This window comes from Labrus mixtus, chromosome 8 (genome assembly GCF_963584025.1).
Source record: "Labrus mixtus chromosome 8, fLabMix1.1, whole genome shotgun sequence".
NCBI lineage: Eukaryota > Metazoa > Chordata > Actinopteri > Labriformes > Labridae > Labrus > Labrus mixtus.
Window position 1 is genome coordinate 13,697,385 of NC_083619.1, and position 6,675 is coordinate 13,704,059.

Consider the following 6,675-nt stretch of genomic DNA (forward strand, 5'->3'; position numbering starts at 1 on the left):
CATCTCTATAACAGAAAAAGAAGATCTCATCAGGTTAGATTTTTTTGTACTTCCAGATTAAAGATTTAATCATCACTAAACTGTATGTGCAAGTTGATACTACAGAGATTGAGAATGACTCCAGGGATAGATGTCTCATACTGAATAATGAAGTGAAGCTAACTGCTATTCATTATGAGTGTTAGTCCTATCAGACCAAAACAGATGTGATGGAAAGAGACTGAGAGGGAAAGGGAGGAAGACACACAGACAGAAACTGGGAGCAGGACAATAATCAACTGAATTTCGAGGCGTGGGAGTCACGTCTGAGAAAATGCAGCTAGGAGAGTAAATTAAAGTAAGCAAATGGAAAGTGAAAGGGCAGAATGAGGAAGACAGGGAAAGTGTGAGAGAGAATCATTTATTGTGAGGCAGGGAGTGAAAGGAGGAAGAACAATGTGAGAAAGAGGCGATGGGAAAGAAAGGTCAGAGGTTGTAATGGAGCCGTGAACGAGGCTGAGACTCCAGAGAAGTCGTAGTTCCCACCTGCTGGTTACTTGCCCTGAGGACAAGGCCCACCTGTTCATTACCGACCGGGATCGTACCCTTTATTTTTTACAAGCTATACGTCGAAACGATAGCAGCATACATCTTAAAAGCCTCACAACCTCTGTGGACACACATACACACTCAGCTGTAAAGTTACACACTCACTCATGCTTTTTGGATGGATGATACTGAAAGCAGATGAATTAAATTCTGTTTCAGCCCCTGATGCAACATCAAGGTTCAGTACTGTAATTCTACGCTTTAATGAAGACTGGTGTTTTGCTGTGTGTATGTGTGTGTGTGTTCGTGTGTGTTATGGCTTTGAGGTTGTGTGTGATAGCTGTGGGTGTTGTGCCCTTGTCCATGCATGCACCTCAATCACCTTCCAGCAATCCAGCTATCTGCCACACAGGACATCCTTAAAACCCTTTGTTCAATTCTCAAGGTCAAACGTTATCCTCACACACACACACATACATGTTTACACTTAAAGCTCCTTCAACACGCCCACATACCCCCAGTGCCCTTCCCAATCAAATCTTCTCACTACACAGCCACTCGCTGCTCTCTTTCAACAGAAACGTATACCCTCACATCTCTCTTGACCAAACTTTCACCTTCTGTTTCTCGTATTCCCATGGCCCTTGAACGCCTCACTCCGCCGAGGGTTTAAAGCCCTTAAAAGGGACTTATGGTCTCATTCAACCTGTGTCATTTCTGTTATAACCAAAGGGGGGCATTCAACAATGTTATTGCTTGGACTTGGGAATTTGGCAAGCCAGAAAGGACAATTGAGATGATGAAAGAGGGTTTCAATGAAATAAACAGCATGGAAATGTTTGTTTACCCTTCATATCAGTCTATGTTACTAAAGGTTATGATCAATATACCAGCTTTAAAAGACAACATGGAGAACTGTAACATTTGACCTGACCAGACTGTCTTACAGTTACCCTTTGAAGCGATAACTAACAAAAAAATATGCATTTCGTGGTCCTTGATAATGATAACATCACAATACAGGGATTCTGTGATAATATACATATAGACCATCATATCAGGGTTAATGTTATTTACCAGCTTTTAGCCAGCATCACGTGCAGTTGCATGTCAGGAAAAATGATCAACGGCCAAAATGTCCAGCTGGAAATGCCAAATAAACAATGAATAAAAAATAAATCATGGCAAATAAAATAAATAATAAAATATATATTTTTTTTATATAAGATCACCAATCACGGTGATAGGCTACTGCTACATTAATCTAATGTACAGTCTCCCCCCACCCCCCATCGCTTATGTGTGCGAGTCCACTTCAACACCTGCTGAGTAGATCAGAGGGAGACGTCCAATGGTACAATTGAGCTGCGAGGTCTCATAAAGATGAACCTTAGCGTGTTTTTGTTTTAATAGTTATGTAGGCCTACATGTTTCTCTGCACTCGTAGTTTTGGATCATTGCATTACACTGTCATAAAATGAACCTCCATCCGGATCACCTGTTATGAGAGTGGAATATTGAATGGAACATTTTAAGACACAAGTACAATTGGTCGTCTTTATTAAACATGCTGCTTGATGAGTAGGCTACTGTCTAAACAACAAAAACAAGTAAGGAGAAATGGACAGAGACAAAGCAGATGTTTGATCCGCTACACAGCTGCTTGCTTCTCTATTGAGCCTTTATCTGGGTGAATATTTAATGTTTCTATGCATTCATTTGATCATGTACCTGTTTGAAAGCAGTGAAGCAAGATTTAATATATATTGACATTTATCTGTATAGAGATAGAACTGTAAATGCCAATACGGAGCATACATCATTCAGAGGGTTGTTTGTGTTCAACTGATGAATTCAAGTTTAATATTTGCTCTTTTAAAGCAGTGGTTCTCAACTGGTCTAGTCTCAGGACCCACCAACAACTCCCTCATAAAAAACCTCAAACCGAATTGCAGACATTTTTTAAAAATTCAGAATTGCTCAATGAAAAATGGTGCCGTTTGGACCTCAGACGGTACAAAACGTGACCGAACACAGACACAAAACGAAAACAAACATATTTTGAAACGCTTAATAGACTTTTTTACACAATATTTTTTCCAGGCACACGTTCACGACCCACTTTTGGGTCTCTACCCACCAGTTGAGAAACACTGCTTTAAAGCACAGTTTTTGTTCTTCAGTATCTCCTCATAACATATCTAGCTCCCTAGTTGCTCCACTATGTTCATCAGCTAATTGCTAACATTTCTTTATTTGTGCTTTTGTGCTCTTTAAGTAGAGTAAAGATGGTAGTTAGAGCCTTTTCTTGGACACATCTGCCTGCTGAGTCTTGAAACAAGATTAACACGATCTTCTAGTCGTCTCACTGTTGGTGTATCGAATATGTTCCTTGACGCCATGAGACAGTGTTTAATCGAACTTCAGTTTTTACTTTGTGAGTTATAATAACCAATAGAAATGATGACCAAAAACCACACAAATACCTGAAATGTACCTTTAAGGGGCTGAAGCAGAAGGTTTGTATGAATAAATCAAACATCATCTGCTTCCACTGACAATCTGTGTCTCTCCCTCTCTGTGTCCTTTTCTTAGCCTTCTCTCCCGTTTGACTAAAAACGCTCACTTTTCTTCTGTTTCCATTCAACTCAAAAAGACATCAGAAATGAACATCTTCCAGGAAAACCATGTTCAGCCATAATCTTGCATCTTCCTGCCCACACCTGAACGTTCTGTCCTGCCTATCCCTTTGACTCAGTATCCTTAATCATGTTTTTATTTTATTAAATGTCACTTTTCCTACCCTTCTCTTTCTGTTATGCTCTCTTCCTCTCATCTACCTCCTGAGTGATCCTACAATGTCTTATTACCACTCTCAGACTTCTTCTTTGTCTCTTCACAATATTCTGGCAGCATTAAGGACAGTGTTGCTACGTTACAGATGTCTTACTGTAACTCTAAAAGGTTATACAGGTGGTCGGAGCACGAGGTTGCTTTTATGTAACTATGTTTCCTTTGGACCTGTACCTGTTGTAAGATGTTAAAGAAAAGAATATAAAGAAAAGGCTAAGATAGGGTTGATTCACTAATTAATGCAAGAGGGAGAAAGGTTGTGAGGGGTTTCAGCTCTCTTGTCAGACGCAGAGAGTTTGCCTATATGCTGCGAGCGATCTGCCCGCCAGCTCTGTCTGGGAACGTTTTTTTAAATTTATTTTTGTTTTCTTTAAAAGAGGCTGGGCCTGTGATAAAGTTAGAAACCCAAACAAGTTAATGAGAAGCAGGAAATGAGCTGATTGCATGTCTTTGTAATATAGCAATAAGTAAGGTCTTTTTATCTGCTCTTTTGTAAAGTGTCTCGAGATAACACTTGTTATGAGTTGACGCTATACAAATAAAAATTGATTGATTGATTGATGATTAGAGGTGTAATTCTTCTGTGCTCTGAAAAGGCCCCTCAGCTATTTCCTATTTTCATATCTTTTCTGGATCTATGAGAGCAGCAGTAATATGAAGAGTGTGCTGTTTTCAGGCGTCACTGAGGTCGCTCTCTTTGCTCAGGTTCAGGCGACCATGCAGGAAAATAGCCATGAACCCCCCCCCTCCCCACCTCCCTCTCTCACTTTGATTGTTAAAAAAGGCAGACAGGAAACTAACCAGCCATGCTGTCCGGAGGGGCCGAGTCAGGTAAAGGTAATTGCTTAGCAAGAGAATGAAAAAGGAGATAGGAGATAGGATCAGGAGGAGAGGTAGAGAGGTGACAGCCTATAATTGGAAAAAGAAAGAAAGAAAGAAAGAAAGAAAGAAAGAAAGAAAGAAAGAAAGATAATGTTGGGCAAATAGGAGAAGGAAGGAGTACGAGCAGGTTACATAGATGGACAGATGAGCGTCTGGCAGATACACCTCATGCAGACCTACTGTCATAAGCCATATGCACTCTGCCACAAAGTGACATAACACATGGCCACACATGTCATGTTACCACATGACATGCAACATGGCAGTGCAGCAAGGGTAAGCAGAGGTATACATTTCTCAGTGCACAAACAAGTCCCTGCTTCTGATTCAGTCACAAAAAGTTCAAATCCTTTCAGATATTTTATTATGGTGAAATTTATGGCTGCACACCGTGTGCCGAACAAATAACTCACAGTATATGTAATGAGAGATGTTAAAGCCACTAAAACAAGTGTTGATATGAGTGTGATGGGATTGTTTAATTCGTCCAGTGACGCTGAACATTCCAGCAGTGGAGGTTTATTTACAAGCATCACGCTGACAGCTTATGAAACCCATTATGAAATGCCTCTAGTGGTTTCAAAAATCATGTTATAACAGGATGTGGATAGTATGAAAGCATGACCATGGACACACACACACACACACACACACACACACACAAACGATCTTTCCTTATCGTCCCCTTTCTTTTGCTGCAAGTATCCGAGGGCAAGTAGGGAGACTTGTCAAGACGGGTAGACATCAACCATGAACCAGCACTGTTGCGTTAAAAAAAAATTCTGAGCTCTTTTTTTAAAAACCATAGCAACCATTGAGGAAACATGAACATTTCTGTGTGCGTAATTGTACATACCCAGGACTAAAGCGTGCTCTCTGATGCCTCCTCATCTGTCCAGCTGTGTGCGTATTTCATTTTTCCTTCCCTCTCGGCAAACAAGTTGCACACACCGCTCCACACGTGCCAGCTCTCCGCTCACCCTCAGTCTGTCTCCGTCTCTCTCTCAGACCCTGGCATCAGCTGCTGAGCCAAACCTGCCACTCATCCCCCTCTTCTTCGCTCCTTCGCCCTTCCTCCCTCCTGCCGACAGGCTTGCTGGTACACACCAACTTTCACTCCTTTTTGTTTATTGTCCCTGGTAAAAAAAAAAAAGATCCAGGCATTCACAGGTGGGGGAGGGGTGAGACTGTCCCTTTTCCCAAAGACGGTGCTCCTCAGCGGGTCAGTTCACCCTTCATCTCCCCCGGCGTAGATGCGGGATTAGACGGCAAGAGAGGGAGGACGGAGAACGAGCATGCTGTTGCTGTAGCTGTTGCCTCTGCCTGCTTCGGTGTGAGCGCCTCGCTCTCACTTGGCATGCTTTTCAACTCTCTCTCTCTCTGCTCACTCACTCTGTATCACTCCCCCCCTCCTTCCCCCTTCTCAGTCACTGTCTATCTGCTGCTGCTCCAGCTGTTTGGATTCACAATTCAGTGTGCTGCAGGGCGTACGGCTCAGAGTCTCTCTAAACAGGCAGGCAGGAAACAAAATTGAAGATACCCAAGGCAGAGATTTAGGAGGCAGAGGAAACAGCAGAAAATGATGAAAAAGTGGATTTGGAACCTGGAAGAGAGGACCAAAAAATATATTTTAAACTAAAGTTTTAGTGCTTTATAAAAAATATTACAAATGTTACAGTTGATTGGGGTTCTGATGGCCTAGCAGTTATATACAATATGGAAGCTAGTCCTCCAAGAAGGCAGCCCAGGTTCAAGTCTGACCTGCGTCTCCTTTTCCGCATGTCATTCCCTACTCTCTCTCCCAATGTTCTACTCAATCCACTGTCCTTTCTAAATAAAGGCAAAAAGCCCAAAAATAAATCTAAAAAAAAGAATCACAGTTGGTTTATTAATATCATAAATGGGTTTAACAATTTGAATTATTACACATAAAATCTATAGAAATCCAGAATTCTCCCCAAAAAAGGTGTTTCTCTTGCTTAGAGGTTTGATGAAACACATTCATAATTCTTAAATGATTTTCATCACAAAAGCACAATGTTTAACATAAAAGCTAAATACAGCTGACTCTGATGGAAATGTGTGTTTTGCAGAATTCTGTTGATTCTAGATAAACAGAAAGAGGGCCAGATATTACAATGAATCCTCCAAATATCAAAATCAATAGGGTACATAATCAGAGAACAATGAATGCAAATTGCCTGGAAATCTACTAATTATATGTTGAGATCTTTCAGTTTGTCTGACAGTGGTTGAGAGTCGAACCTATAGAATCACAGTGCCATCCATGAAGCCGCGTCGCTATAGCACACTTCAGAATGTAGTTTTGACGTTTCACTGTGTTTCTAGAATCCAAAAATAATCTTTTGTCCATCCTAATTTGTCTACTGCAACGTAAATGATTCTTAATAA

At 41.0% G+C, this 6,675-nt stretch overlaps 1 protein-coding gene across 1 annotated transcript in view; it reads right to left on the minus strand.

Moving 5' to 3' along the window:
- The window catches only part of LOC132979031 (leucine-rich repeat and immunoglobulin-like domain-containing nogo receptor-interacting protein 3), a 42,166-nt gene extending 36,314 nt beyond the window's left edge, over window positions 1-5,852 (minus strand). Inside the window, exon 1 of the mRNA XM_061044477.1 lies at window positions 5,120-5,852. The gene's annotated coding sequence lies outside the window, so the exon portion shown is untranslated. The remainder of the gene's footprint in view (window positions 1-5,119) is intronic.
- Window positions 5,853-6,675: the final 823 nt, after the last annotated feature.